The sequence below is a fragment of the Balaenoptera ricei genome, chromosome 6 (genome assembly GCF_028023285.1).
Source record: "Balaenoptera ricei isolate mBalRic1 chromosome 6, mBalRic1.hap2, whole genome shotgun sequence".
NCBI classification, from domain to species: Eukaryota; Metazoa; Chordata; class Mammalia; order Artiodactyla; family Balaenopteridae; genus Balaenoptera; species Balaenoptera ricei.
The window spans coordinates 7,228,689-7,245,020 of NC_082644.1; the positions used below are offsets into that span (position 1 = coordinate 7,228,689).

The 16,332-nt window shown below is 39.6% G+C and overlaps 1 protein-coding gene across 2 annotated transcripts in view; it reads left to right on the forward strand.

Annotated features, from left to right (window-relative positions):
• Positions 1–16,332, forward strand: part of CEP44 (centrosomal protein 44) — a 129,211-nt gene that overhangs the window by 87,660 nt on the left and 25,219 nt on the right. For both annotated transcript variants that reach the window (XR_009503960.1, XR_009503959.1), the window contains one exon: positions 13,400–13,468. The gene's annotated coding sequence lies outside the window, so the exon portion shown is untranslated. The remainder of the gene's footprint in view (positions 1–13,399; positions 13,469–16,332) is intronic.

Sequence of the window (16,332 nt, forward strand, 5' to 3'; positions counted from 1 at the left end):
AAGTGTATACATGTCAATCCCAATCTCCCAATTCATCCCACCACCACCACCCCCACACTTTCCCCCCTTGGTGTCCATACGTTTGTTCTCTACATCTGTGTCTCTATTTCTGCCCTGCAAACCGGTTCATCTGTACCATTTTAGGAACCTACTTTTCTTTCTTTTTTTTTAACATCTTTATTGGAGTATAATTGCTTTAATAGTTTTAAAGTAGATCTGCAGAGTGTCTTCTGCCCTAAAGGCTTATTACAATTGAAGACACATAGTAAAAACTCATTTAAAACTTCTTTCTTTTGAAAATAACATTTAATGTCTTTTTGACCATGAAGGAAATACTTGCTAAGTTGTAGACATATCAAAACAATTATAAAATTTAACGAAGAATTAAAATCATCCATGACTCCCTTGCTTATAGTTCAGTTTTTGTTATATTTCTCTCTAGTTGTTAATAATCTCTTCTTGGGTGATTTGAAAGGAATCAGCATTTCTTAGCATCCTGCTTTTTTTTTCATGCTTCAAAATTCAACCAGCCTTATTTTACCAACTTACTTACAAATTTTCCATGTGGTTCTGCAAAGCCTAAAAAGAATAATAATAAGCCAAATTTGCATGGCTTATAGAAGTTCAGAAATGAAGTCTGTGTCAACATCACCTCTCCATTATTCCTAAGTTCCAGGGTCACTACATGGTATTATTTTTAAAAGAAGGAAGGAAGGAAGGAACGGAAGGAAAGGAAAGGAGAGGAGGGAGGAAGGAAGGAGGGAAGAAGGAAGGAAAGAGAGAAAGAGAGGAAAGAAAGAAAGAAAAAGGAAAGAAAGGGAGAAAAACATTTGAGTACTTATTTTGTGCAAACATTGTATTAACTCTGGGAAAACAAAGAGGTATAAAATATGGATTTTTCTTCCAACAGCTTGTAGTATGGTTATATAAGCAAGACATATTCTTCAAGAAATGATTTCAATACAAGGAAACAAATCATTAAGGACAAATAAGGGCCACACACAAAACTTGCAAGGGAATTTAGAGGAGCTCACTTTGGTCTACAGTACAAAGGCAGTAAGGAAAGCTTTCATGAAGGAGCTAGGATTTAAGCTGTTCTTTTAGAGAAGATGGGGGCCTCATTCATTCACTTTACCTCCTTCATTTAACAAATATTTATTGGTTATGTATTGGAAATATTGCAGACCACATAGTTTGGTCCAGGTTTGAAGATAGGTGAGAATGACGACTCAGACTTAGTTTAGTTGCCTTCACTTCAAACTGCTACCATATCAGCAAACTAGAAGGGTAAGAGTTGGGTGTGAGGCCAAGAACAGACATGAGTGGTAGAGGCTTCCTATGCCTCCAAAGAGGTTGCCGATTTTCAGCTCACAGAAAATGAGAAATCCATCAAGTCAGATGAGCACTTTTTGCAGTGTTATGGGTTATAAGGAGCCACGTTGGCATTGCAGGGTCCACCCCATCACCATGTAAGGAAATCAGTGCTGTGCCAGGTTACATTTTCCCATGTCTTATTTCCCTATGGTTTGGGTCCACACAAGGTTTCAAGGCAGAGGGTCATTATCCCGCACAGTACGAATGCTTAGCCCTGTGTAAGGGGGCACAAGATAGATATGGCCTCTGCCCTTAAGGAGCTTACATTCTGTGGGAGGTTAGATGAAATAGACAGTGGGAAGGAACATCCAAGAGAAAGGTTGATGTGTACAATGATGCAGAGGTGTAGCTCGTTCATGAGATAAAAATGAGTATTCAATGAGTAACTCTAGAACTAAGAAAAAACGAACAGGAATGATGGGATAATTGTGTCAGTTAGTAGGAGAAATAAAATGAAGAATCTTCTATCCCAGGAAAAGGTATTTGGGCATTCTACTAAAAATAAGGAGTTGCTAAAGTCTACTGGAAAGATGGAGATGGGGTCTTTGAGAAAATTAAACTAGATATAGCATGCAGAGGATTTAGGGGATCAGAGAATGGAGGGGAAAATACCAGAGTGACGGTTAATTTTATGTGTCAACTTGACTAGATCATGGGGTGCCCAAACATTTGGTGAAACGTTATTCTGGGTGTGTCTGTGAGGGTGTTTCTGGATGAGGTAAACATTTGAATTTGCAGACTGACTAAACAGATATGGGTGGGCCTCGTCCAATCAGTTGAAGGTCTGAATAGACCAAAAAAAGCTGACGCTTCTGTGAGTAAGAGGAAATATCCTCCAGCTTGATCACCTTCAGATGGGACATCGGTTTTTCTTGTCTTTTCAGTCTAACTGAAACATCAGCCCTTCCTTTGTCTTGAGCCTGCCAGGCTTCAGACTGGAAGTACATATCCTACTGGTTCTGTTTCTCTGGAGAACTCTGACTAATACAGCTAGTTAAGAGATCTTTTTGGTAGTATCCCAGGTGTAAGGTGGTAAGGACAGAGGCTAAGATGGTGACTCCAAAGAAGCAAAGGAAGGAATGAAAGAGAATGATATTACAAGGAAAAGTAACCAGAACTTAGTGACTGAATAATTGACTGACTGGGTTGAGGGTCAGAGAGGGATGGAGGCTTACTGCCTATCTGTCTAAGCCTGGTTTTCCTAGAAAGTAGAAGCTTGAGGCAAAACTTCCATGGTAACTCTTTATTTGGGCATGAATTCTCAGAGAAGGAAAAATGAGGGAAAATAGAAAGATAGACAAGGAGGGAAAAAGATCAAATGCCAGGTGACCACAGCTTTACAGGAAGCACAGATGGTTGCTCAGTCACCTGGGACGTTTCTGGAAAGGCTGTATGGCATCACTTTGACTTCAGGGGTCTGATGCGGGGGGTGGGGGAGGGAACCAAGTCGACTTTATCTGCCAGCCACATGCTCTCCTTCTTCTCTTACTGGTCCAAGTTCATCCCACAGGGTGTTGATTCCCCTGCCCTCGGGCCGCCTTTGGGAAGCCAGATCCCAGGACCCTGAGATGGTGCCTGGGGCTCAGGGTTCGAGACTCCTCCCTCCCTGCCTGCCCACCTGCCTCGGGCCCGCTGGGTGAGCCAGTGCACGTGCGTGGACTTCACGTGGTCCTCGTTTTCTCCCGCTTGGAGAGCAGCGAGAGAACCCAGGTGGGAGGTTACAGGTGTGCAGTGAGGGACATTGGACAAAGTGCACCTAGAATGCCTCTCAAGAGACCTGAGAGCACCATATGCTCTACGGACTGGCCTCTACTATGAAGGAAATAGCGCTCCGTGAGCCTCTCTCCAGGGAGATCAAAGCCTCCTCCGTCGTTACAAGAATATGCTGGTGCCAGACGCTCGTCCTGGAGGGACATCTGAAAACTATGGGCCAGCGAATCTGGAGAAGAGCAAAATTGGGTCTGGAATAGTCAGACCCTGAGAGAATGATGGTGCCATTGATCAGGACAAGAAAATCCTAAGGAGACACTGACATTTCCCAGAAAAGGAAAATAAATTATTTGCCTTTACATACTTGGCTGTGGTCCTGAGGTCATATCCTGCAGCAGGTATCAAAGACACATAAATCAGTGAAAAATTAATGTTTGAAGGACTTCAGAGGCCACTGTGTTAAAAATTTCTTATCCAAGAGATAGTGGAAGTTAAGGTTTAGGGAAGTTTAATGATTTTACAAAAGTCGCAATATGTTAGTTACAGAAGTGGGGTGAGAAAATCAAGTCCTTTCATCCAGGCTATTACTTTTGACTTAGTCGCATGGGAGATACCAGGAATTCTGAGTTCTCATCCTCAATTCTCCTGTGTCAGTGGGCTTTGCCTTTTCACCTCTCCAGTGGGAATGTAGGATGAGGTGATGAGGTAACCCCCAACATTGCTTCCAGCTCTGATACTCTGTTACTCTCTGGTGCACTCAGGAGAGCATTATGGCCAAAGGAATAGACGCGTTAGCTTTCAGAATGTTTCAGATCCCTAAGATCAATGCTTCCTCTCTGTGGTTACAAGAACATGCTTGTGCCCGGTGTTCATCCTGAAGGGACATCAGACAATGGAATCTGAAAGATTCTGGAATAACCTAGAATAGCCAGTTCCTGAGAGAATAATGGTACCATTGACCAGAACAATGACAACAAAAATCTCAAGGAGAAATTGACACAGAAGAGGAAAGCTGGCAAGGAACTGGAGGTCAATGATTAAGCTTCATGGTATGTCTTGATTTATGGTGTGGGATGAAGAGGAGAAACCATGAAGGAAGCCCACAAAGAAGAACTGGGTAGTGAAATAGGAGAGGAATAGGAAAGTGCCTGGGGCTGAAGCCAGAGGAGAGGAAGCAGGTCTGATTAAAAGTGGCAAATGCCACAGACATCAAGGTGGGGATTGAGAAATGACCATGAGATTTAACAACAAAAATCTTTATATAGGAAAGACTTAAAGTACAGGGGAAAAAGCTCAAGGAATTAATTACGTATAAGAAAATGGATACAGAAGGGGAGAAATGGTGAGTGTAGGTAGTCCAAGGATATATTAGAATGAGAGGTTTGTGGGATTTTGTGGGATTAGGGCTGTATAAGCATGTTTGTAGACTGGAGAAGAACAGGAGACTGAAGATTTGGGAAAGAGGATTTATCTGAAAGAAGGAGGTTCCAGAAGAGGTGCAAGAGGCAAACACCCTTATTGTAGACCAAGAGGATGTTTCGGGCAAGGAGAAGGGCGCCTCTTTCTCTGAAAAAAGGGGTGAGGTTTATTTGTTTAATTTATTTACTTTTTTAAAGTCATGCACAAAAATAGCAGAGTGGGTACTACTACGCCATAGAGGGAAGGAAGATCCCAAGGCACATGGGATCTTAGTTGGAACCTGAAAATATAGAATAACTTGGAGATGGAGGTTACAGATGCAGAGGTGGTGTGAGGTGAGGAAAGGGCAGATGAGGGCCTTTGTGGCAAAGGATTTATCTTCTGAGTCAGTATGGAGGCAAGATCCAGACTGAGTGGTTAGGCTAAAGGCTGAGGACGGAGGGAAGGGTCTTAAGCAGGGGATGGAGAGTCAGTCAAAGGAAGGGTGAGCTGCTGTGAGGGTGCATTTAACAGCAAAGAGATGACCCTAGATGGCAAGGGTCTCAGTGGTCCTGAACGCGCAGCTTTATGGCTTCTACTTTAAGGTTCGGGGGCGAATCGTAAGATTGCAGAAAATACGTTTCCCAGGGCTGGGGATGGGCAGAACCGGAAATTAAAGGATAGGACGTGTCTGGAACCCTGATTAAGCCACTTTAAGGTTGCCGCTGAGTGTTTCAGGCTGAGTGGGTGGCATTGAAGTCATAAAGGCGCCGACGAGCTAGGTAAAGCGGAGGGATGACGGGGCTCGCTGTCGTGCTAGGAGAACAAGTCCAGGAACATGAGTGTGTGGAAGATACCAGGTCAGAACGTCGTGGCTAGAGAGGGAAATTGTCGAGTGAAAGGAAGAAGCAGAGAACGGTTTGTGCAGACAACAGATCCTGCCCTTGTGGAGCTCACACCCTAGCGGGGGGTCGGGGGGGGCTCAAAACATCGCAACCACAGTGAATGAGTAACTTACTTAGGAGTATGAAAAAAGGAGAGAGGAGGGCGGAGTAAGAGAGGTTGGGATGCAGGGGCAGGTAGGATGGGACGTAAATGTTCACAGGCTGTCAGGGTGGGTCTCGTTGAGAAGGTGTGATTTGAATAAAGACTGATGGAGGAGAAAGAGTGACCGTGAAGGGATCTGGGGAAACAGTTCGAGGAGGAGGGGTCCGGGGAAGCCAAGTCTCTCCGTGGGAGCGAGGGGATCACGAAGACCGGCAGAGAGCCGTCCACGGCCTTGCCTCCACTGTGATGCCAGACCTGGGACTCTTCTGAGCTGTACAGCTGTGAAGCCCAGTTTACATGTCATGGCCAGAGTTAGGGATGGCACACTCTCTGCCCCGGGTTCCTTCCCTCTATGGCGTAACAGTACCCACTCTGCCATTTTTGTGCGTGACTTTAAAAATATGAGTCGGTATTGCAAGCATTAGCTGTGCAAGTTCTTGGCTAAGGAAAGATTAATTTTTAACCCGATCTGATCCTAAACCTGAGGAATGAACTCAGAAATGGGGCAAATGAAACTTTACTTTGGGATTTGGATAATCGGGAGGATGGATTCCTATCAGTATGAAATGTTTCACTAGGATTTTAAGTCTTTATTGGATAGTCAAAGTGGCACATATGATTACTAGTCACCCAAAATATTCCAGTAACAAAATGTATTCTTAGTGGCTGATATGAGAATTCTTCTAAGGGAGAAATGCAACTTTTTTTCTAAAACGCCCGGCTGGATAAGCCCTTGAGGGTTCATAGGTTTTGATGAAGAGTGTGAACTGAGAGGCTATAAAATTGGAGGTCTGAGTCAAGATTGTTTATTGCTGCAGGAGTCTTGGATCTGGATTGTATAGGAGTTACGGGTGGAGTTAAAAGGCGGATAGAGTCTGTCATACAGAGTGAAGTAAGTCAGAAAGAGAAAAACAAATACAGTATGCTAACACATATATATGGAATCTAAGGGAAAAAAAAAAAGGTCATGAAGAACCTAGTGGCAAGACGGGAATAAAGACACAGACCTACCAGAGAATGGACTTGAGGATATGGGGAGGGGGAGGGGTAAGATGTGACAGGGTGAGAGAGTGGCATGGACATATAAACACTACCAAACGTAAAATAGATAGCTAGTGGGAAGCAGCCACATAGCACAGGGAGATCAGCTCGGTGCTTTGTGACCACCTAGAGGGGTGGGATGGGGAGGGTGGGAGGGAGGGAGATGCAAGAGGGAGGAGATATGGGAACATATGTATATGTATAACTGATTCACTTTGTTATAAAGCAGAAACTAACACACCATTGTAAAGCAATTATACTCCAATAAAGATGTTAAAAAAAATGCAGATGGATAGTGTAAACACTGGTTGTTTGTTGGTTATGAGATTGTACGTTTTTTATCAAGCATTATTGACATATTCAAACCTGACATGGAAAGATTCCTAAAGCACAAGAACTCTTTGATAAATGTTTCCTGAGTTTCTATAATAATGAAACACTAAGGGACTTACAAAGATCACAACAAGCCTTTTAATCAACGATTAATTCCAGGAACAAATTGTAAAATTAAATTCATTACAGGAAAGCCTCGTTTACTTTATCATTGTAACAAATGAACAATTTGCAAGAGAGTTTGAGGAAACTTATAATCAAAGACAAGGACGAAGCTCAGATGCCAGGGTGCGAGTGACAGTGTCATTTGATAAAGTTCCCTGAGATTTCTGTAGTCATTTACTTATTGGGTTGGAGAAGCTCAGCTAAGAAAGTTTAATTTATCAAACAGACTTATCTTTTCAAATGTTCTTATAAACAACATAAACACCATATTGTCTAAGACGAGCTTCTGGCCAGACATAATTAGGAATCGACACTATAATTTTTCAAGCCATATAGCTAGTGAAGTTAGAATCAGATAATTTCTACTAGCTGGTTAAGGTTATAAAGAATGGTCAGTATGATGCTGAGTATTATAAGTGCTCTCAGCTCCTGCAGGAAAGTCTTTGATTTTCTCTCACCAGCTGTGTATTAGGATGACTGTTTAGAAGTCTAATGTGTTTGCTGCCTCTCTGTGAATTAGAAGAGAAGAGGAAAGGAGAGAACAGAAAAGAAGATAAATGTCTTAGGCTGAGTGACCTCAATAAAGGGAGAATGCAAAAACCAAACCAACTGCCACCCCGAGTGCTAGATATTCAGGAGAGAAAACTTTCCAACATAGACCATATAGATGGGAAAGAGACATCACCAGCCATTAAGCTGGGGCAGAGGGAATTCATTTACACCTTCACCCTGTCTGAAAATCAGATGGTGGAGGTGGTACTGATGAGTAGGTGGACAGTATAGAGGTTGGGGGAAGATTAGTCCGTTCTTTTATCTACAGAGGACCAGCCTGAGTACGAGACCAAAGTTCACGAGAAAATGCTGAAAGAGAGCGACAAGTCTCTGTTCCAGAAATTGGGAAACAGTACGACCGAGAGTGAGAATGAGTGTGTGGACAAATGGGAGAGCAGGTCAGAGAAGAAAGAAACCATTTCAGGCTTGGTGCCTCTGGACTCCGTCACCTGTACATCTAATAACAATAGCAGCCACCTCCAGACCAGCCAGCTCAACGACAGCTAACCTTCATTCAGTCCTTTCTGTGGGCCAGGCACGGTTCTCAGTGCATTATATTATTTTACTCTCGCAATAAATGTATGAGGCTGGGAAAAAAATAAAGAAGATCTCAGGGGAGAAATGGGAAGGATTCTTATCCAAGTGAACTTGAACTTTCAAGGAGGTACAGGCGGTATGCCTAGAATGCTTTAATTAGAAATGGGCTCTGATGTTGGGAATGAATTTCCTGACAAAATACCATCTTTCGATGATCTGGTTAGTTAGTCATCGCCTGCTACACCCAAGCAACAACCCTGGGCCGCCACACTGGTGAAGAGTTATGTAATCCCATGATTGCCTTAAGTGAATACTGAAGACATAAGCAGTGAATCCTCCAAATTCTCAAGTGTTTTCATCCATACCATAACTCCTGGTCATGGCCGTTACTTTTTTTCTTCATGTAGCAGAAAGAATGATTCAAAAAATTTTTAAATGGTGCCATATCATGCCACTCCCTGATTATATGCTTCAGTGGCTCCAGGACTCTGTGTTTCAAAGCACTCAATTTTACTTGATAGAACTTTCCTCAATCACATGTTATTATTTATTTAATCTATATGTTTATTTGCTGAATACCTGTTTCTTCTATTAAACTATTAGCTGTATGAGGACAGAGAGCATATCAGTTTATCCAGCCATTATTTTTTACTCATACTTCTTGAACAAGATAAAAATGTTTCCTGACCACATGGATCTTACAGTTTACTAGGAAAAATTTTTCAAAATCAAACAGGTAATAACATAAAGTATGAGTTGCAATTTTAGAGACAGTAACGCCATGGGGGTGCATGGAAGAAACAGCTAGCCAGCCTGAGGGATTGGGTTAGGTCAGAAAAGAATTTCTGGTGTAAATGATACATAAGCCGAAACTTAAAAGGTGAACAAATGCTAACCAGGCAATGAAGATAGCTAAGAATATTTCTGGAAGAGGGGAGAGATGGTAAAAGAATTATACTATATTATATACTATATATTATACTATGTATAATATATAGTATACTATTATACTATGCTTATGATTCGGTTCAACGTGGATGGTGCTTGGTGTGTGAGGTGAGTGACAAAAAAGGAGACTGGACAGATAGGAAGGGTGTTGTGAGCCATCTCTGAGCTCTTAGGGGCATCAGAAAAGCCATTGAAATGTTATAAATTAGGATTCAAAGGATCACAGAAACTCATCCAGGTACTTGGGCTTCTTTTTGAGAAAGACCTGGGGGAAAAGATAGAGGTAAACAAGTCAGACAGTTTCAGTAAGCCAAGTGAGTAGCTAGGATGACTTGAAATCGGACAGGAGTGGGGCCGTTGGGAAAAGAGAAAAGTCTAAAAATGATTAGAAAGTAGGTTAAACAAGATTTGATTTTTGACCAAACGTGGGAATGAAGGACAGAAAAGAGTCAAAGGAGACTTTGAAGTTTCTGGCGTGGGCAGTGGGGGACACGTAGGAAGAAGCTGGTTGGAGAAAAGGTGAAGATGATGGAGTTCAGTTTGGGATACACTGAGCTTAAAATGCCCAGAAGCCAGCAAAGTAGCAGAGTCCAATAGGCAGGCATGCATGCAGGTAGGAGGCTTCACACAGAAATCGGGCACAAAGATTTGAGATTTATAACCATGGAGTTGATAAAAATCACCAGGAGTGCCTGTGCAGAGCAAGAAGAGAAGATGGCCTCGGTAAGACTAAACCGTGAGGAAATAATTCATATTTAAAGGGCAATCATGAGAAGAGGACCTTTAAAAAATATCTGAAAGGAAAAGAGGTTAGGATTATGGAAATCAATGGAAGAAAGTGTTTCAAGAAAGGAATGGTCAACAAGTGGTGAAAAGTCCCCAGCAGATCTGTCAAAAGAAATTTGCCAGTCACCTTGACAGTAGTGGTTTCAGCAGGGAAGAAAGCTGGATTGCAGTGGGATACCAGGGAATGGAGATTAAAATACATAACTTTTATAAGACGCTTAGTTGAACAGGAAGAGAGATAGGGGGATAGGTGGAAGGGAGTGTGCCATTAGCAATTTTTTTACTTTTAATGTAGGAGATGCTCAAACATGCTTCATACTTACACAAAACGATCAGTAGAAAGTGAGTGGTTAAAGACACCAGTGTAATTGAAGAAAAATGTTCAAATCTTTATATTCTGAAATATAGGTGATTTTCTAACATGTGGGTAAAATCAAATGTCAGGAAATCATGCTAAGTATGACAACAGTATTCTATTTTCAAGCAGTTTCCATTATCTGTCAAACATTGTAGAACATTTAAGTTAGGCATGAAATTTATTTTGGCTCATAATGTCCTTAATATAAACTTTGTTTGGATTTCATTGTTGACAAGATGTTTGAAATTGGACATTTTGGAGCATAGCCATCCATTTGTTACGCATTTCGTGGTGAAAGTCTTCAACCTTCTGAGTAAAAGTATTGAGGATTATGTTAAATAGCTAAAGGCAACAAAGCAAATTTCTTGTTCTGGGTTAAGTAAAGAAGTCTGTGGTATCAACTAGTTAGATATGTTACACGAATGAGAGCAAAATTAGTCTTGACCCATTTCTGGCAGGTCTAGAAAAACATGAGATATAATTTCCACCACACACAAAGTGTTGCATCAGAATAACATAGGGTATCACTGTTGAGCCTAGAAAGGGCCAGGAATATGCTGTACTTGGACAGACCCTGCCTCCCAATGGGACCAGAAACCTCAATGACTGTCCAGGTTGAATCAATTCAGAGATTTTGGAACTATGTGGAGATTCAGACTGGAAAGCCAGGGGCCACCATTGACGATCTCAAGAGGTGACAAATTCCATCAGGATATGCAGTTGGTGAAGACTTTCCATGTGAGTAAACACAAATCAGCTCTGATACAAGGTGCATAAAAATCACAGAGAGCTCTTATGAGGATCATTGGAAAAGAAAAAAGAGATGAATGTCACTCTCATTTCGTCCACATTTTCTTTTCTCTTCCTATAGATAAAGTTGTGAGAATCATTCCAGAAAAGAAAATGAAAAATGAAAATGGTTGTTAGTCCAATAATGGAAACTGTTGTGATTAAGTTTTTGGAAAGTTTGAAATGGAAAGAGAATTTAGTGCAGATAAGGTAAACAAATCAGCCCACCACCTGTTTTTGTTAATAAAGTTTTATTAGAACACAGCTTCACCCATTTGTGTCTGTCTTGACTATGGCTGGGGCACACTTTAGTAGTTGTAACAAAGACTTTATGGACTTCAAAGATAAAAATATTTTCTATTTGGCTCTTTAGAAAAAAATTTGCCAGCCCTCTAGTTCAGTGAATCAGTTTAGTTTTTAAAAACTTTCTTTCTGTAGGTTCCTCTTTTTCCCTGCCTATGAAAATACGCTGAAGCAAATAGCAAGTGCAAACGATTTAATTTATAATTGTGTATATGAGACTAAAGACATAACTACTTCTCAATCAGACTTCTCTGATTTCAGTGGAAACCGATGGGGAGCAATAGGAGAAAGTGAGTGTGTAAAGATAAAGAGTGACAGGAAAATAGCTAAGAAAGCATTGATTCATAAAGTCAAATGCACTTCCAAAGAAAGTATCTTCAATTTTCATATCCTTTCAATCCTTCATCAGATAACTCATAGACTTGGCATTTAAGAGGCTTAAAAACAATCAGATCAAATGGGTTTCATTCTTCTTGGTTGTCTTGCCCTCATCAAGTGGTAATTTCTTTATAAGGAAGGAAACAAATTTAGAGGAAGAAAACATGGTGTGTATTGAAGTGGCTTTTTTCTACTTGGTAGGAGTGACATTAAGTCAAAACTCTCCAAATAAAAGCTAGAATGCTATTTCCTATTATTTGCTCTGTCAAACTGGGGCTCTCCTATGTCCATACTCCTCAGAAATTTTTTTTGTGGTAGATTATCGTAGAATTTGATAAGTGAAGGTGGACTAATTTCTATTACCTGTTCTTAGGCAAAAATGATATCAAATGCTTAAAAAATACACTTTGCCCTAGTAATTCCTTTATTTCAAAATCATTCTAAATAAATTATTAAGGTTATAGGCACCTACTTAAATATGGAATGTACAACAGAAGAAATCTTTACAGTAAGTAAACATGAAAAATATCTAAATGACCAATAATAAAGGATTTGGTTAAGTAAATTATCGTGTATACATTAAATGGTCTACTTACAGCCACTGAATGATATTGTAGGTAAATATTTTTTAACACAGAAAATGTTCATAATATCTAAGTGAAGGAAACAGGATACAACATGATATGTACATTTTGGTCCAATTTTTATTTAAAGCTATACTTTTACACCTATACCCCAGCTTTTTAATTTAAATTTTAATTTTTATTTATACCCCAGTTTTTAATTCTAAAGTGTATAATTTTTGTTATGGTCTAATTTAGACATATACACATCACATTTTTAATTGTGATTATTTTAACAATAAAATATAGGTATTTTAAATGTTAAAAAAACTGTATATTCTTATTTTTCTTCAATTAACGTTTTAAATATAAGAATATTATTTTACATTTTGTAAAAGGCTAACATTGTCCAATAATTAAATGCAGAAATAAAATTACAGTATATTTTACTTTCACTTGGCTAATTTTTGTTCATTATTTTAGCTTTCACTTAAAATATTTGTGAAGTTACTTTAAAAGTTTCTGAAATGAAGGTGATCCTATGTTTGAATCAGACTTATTTGAGTAAAAAGCTAAGAAATAGACCTCCTTTCATCTTAGCAGTCCTCCCTGAGACATGACCAAGAGCACAGAACTAGATGAACTTTGAAGTTCATTTCTAGTCTCATAATTCACTGAAAGTGCCTGAAGATGTGAACTCAGCTCCTAATTTACAGTACATCAGAGACTCTGCTTTTAGAAGTGTATGGATTCTGGTATAAGTAAAATATGGTGGTTAAAAAATTCAGTCCCACAAATCAAGCATCAGGATTAGAGGTGATCATTTGTCAAAAAACAGGTTAGTTTAGCTTAATAAGGCTGTCCTCCGGTTCTTGAGTTCACAGTGTTTTAGTAAAGAGATGGGGGGGGGGGGGTCTCACATCACACCACAGTTGGGGTCTGGTCAGGAATCTAGGGTTTCCCTTTGAAAGGATCTAATCCATGTTTATGTAACTATGATTTTTCTATAATTTGTTATCTGATCACTTATTTGTTAGTATAAATAGTCAAGATTTAAATTTTGCTGCACTTGTAACTAAACAACTTGTAAAACAACTTGAATTTTTTTTCTAATCAGGTTTTCTGATTTTGGAGTCTGCCTGGTTGACTGAACATCGGATGAATGACTTGGGTTCCCCTGCCTTTGGTGAGCTGGACAGATGTGGCACTTGTGAAACGTGGTGGGGAAAGATCTCAATTTCATCCTTTCCACTTAAACCTAAACTCAAAAACATCTTATTTTCCCTGAAAGTATACATCACAGTTTACCTTGGAAAGTCTTGTAATACAATATTTTAGTTTCTCTGGGAATATAATTATCTGCAATGAGTTTTTACATTTTGTAGGAAATTAATATTTCCCAAAGGATAGAGGGTAAACCCAGCTACCATTTTGAGTTTTGGATGCATTGGAACATGTTTTCCTGCTGGTACTTCTGATAGAGCTGATTTGACTCCAAATAAATTGTCAATAAAGGGAGCATTGACTTATACTGGCTTGATTTTAGATATTCTCGTATATGAAATGAGTTTTTTTGTTTTAACAAAAAGTAAGTCAAATGTCTGACTTGCTAGTTATATTTGAAAAACTTGGAAAGAAGGAATAAGAAGGTAAAATTTTAATGTGGAATAAAGTGTCAGATTGGTTCCTAACAATATACTGGTATTCACTCATTCGATTACCAAATTTAATCAACATCGAAATTCCAAATCACTACCAATTTTTTGTTGTTGTTCATAAAGCCTTTCATTATTAGCCTTAAAGCCAAGGCAAAGATGCGCATGACTAGGTATTTTGCTTGCTGCTCTGGTCTTTTGCTACATACTGATGTGATAGAAATTGTCTTCCTGGGTAGGCTGCCAGAATTTTTATGTTGCTTTATCAAAATCACTTATTTACTGCTGGGACTGGATTTTAAAGCTACATTTCTGATCCATTTTCCTCTGACATTTGGGTGCTAAACTGAGCCACTATGTATATTTTTGAAATGTAAAAAGCTATATTCTGAAAGATTTTTTTGGTGTTCAACAAAAGTGCCTTGTTCATTGTTACTTGAAAGTATTAACCTCAATGACCTCAATTGTAATTTAACTTAGTATTAAATTAATTAGTATTAAACCTAATTAAACTCAAAAGCTTTTGCACAGCAAAGGAAACCATAAACAAAACAAAAGGACAACCCACAGAATGGGAGAAAATATTTGCAAACGATGCGACAAACAAGGGATTAGTCTCCAAAATTTACAAACAGCTCATGCAGCTCAATATCAAAAAAACAAACAACCCAATCCAAGAATGGGCAGAAAACCTAAAGAGATATTTTTCCAAAGAAGACATACAGATGGCCAAGAGGCACATGAAAAGATGCTCAACATCGCTAATTATTAGAGAAATGCAAATCAAAACTACAATGAGATATCACACCAGTCAGAAAGGCCATCATCAAAAAATCTGCAAACAATAAATGCTGGAGAGGGTGTGGAGAAAAGGGAACCCTCCTACACTGTTGGTGGGAATGTAAATTGGTGCAGCCACTATGGAGAACAGTATGGAGGTTCCTTAAAAAACTAAAAATAGAGCTACCAGATGATCCAGCAATCCCACTACTGGGCATATATCCAGAGAAAACCATAATTCAAAAAGACACATGCACCCCAATGTTCATTGCAGCTCTATTTACAATAGTCAGGACATGGAAGCAACCTAAGTGTCCATCGACAGATGAATAGATAAAGAAGATGTGATATATGTGTGTGTGTGTGTGTGTGTGTATATATATATATATATATATATATATATATATATATATATATATATATATAATGTAATATTACTCAGCCATTAAAATGAATGAAATAATTCCATTTTCAGCAACATGGATGGACCTGGAGATTATCATATTAAGTGAAATAAGTCAGACAGAGAAAGACAAATATATGATATCGCTTATATGGGGAATCTAAAAAAAAAATGATGCAGCTGAACTTATTTACAAAACAGAAACAGATTCATAGACTTAGAGAAGAAACTTATGGTTACCAGGGGGGATGAGTGAGGAGGAGGGATAGATTGGGAGTTTGGGACTGACATGTACACACTGCTCTATTTAAAATAAAATGCTTTCCCATGAAAAAAATTATAAAAGTATTTCACATTAGATGGTAAAAAAACAAGGGCAATCATCTCCTTTCCTGAACCCAACTCTCAAGATGCCACAAAAGTAAGAGGGTGAAAATGTAATATAAAATCGAAGAGTATTCATCTGGGAAGGCATATATGCCCCGTGTGTGAGTGAAATCGAAGCCTGGGACAGCAGAGGACCTGGCACCATGGATAATAGGATAAGATTGAGAGTCCAGGTCTTTTATGTCCTACCATCGATCTGGAGGTGGATGGTTGCCTGTCTAACTGCTTACAAGGCAGGAAAGCCAGAGCCCGCTGGGCTAGGGAACTCTAGGCAGGCCAGTGGGACTCCAAGCAGGTCCTTATCATTCCTTCTCACATCTGCCATACTCCACGGGTGAGATTACAATTAAAGAGGAAAATTGTCCAATGGAAAAACAACCACAAAAATAAATAAAAAGAAGAAAATTGTGGAATCTTTGGGAAAGAGCAGGAATTGGGATACGGGAGTGGGCCAAATTAATAAGAAATGAATTCGTGACGAGGAAAATTAGTCCAAGGAACTCTCCCAGGAGGCATCCCACATAGATAAAGAGGTGGAAAGTATATAAGGAGAGGTGAGTGATAGGGGGGTGGAAGTAGACATGTTAAGAGTCTTGAAGGGTCACAGAGGCTGAAAATGAATGGAGAGACGTTAGCTTCTGCTCAGGATGTAGAAAGCTGGAAAGAGCGTCACTCCTACCCTAACAACAAGAAAGACAAAACTGTACAAGTGATACGTGGTTTTTGAGCGCATCACAAAACTGAGACAGCAGGGTGACAAACTGGCCTGAAATCTCAGGAAAGGAAGGCACTTCCAGGGAAGTGGAGATGGAGCTAGAAATTTCT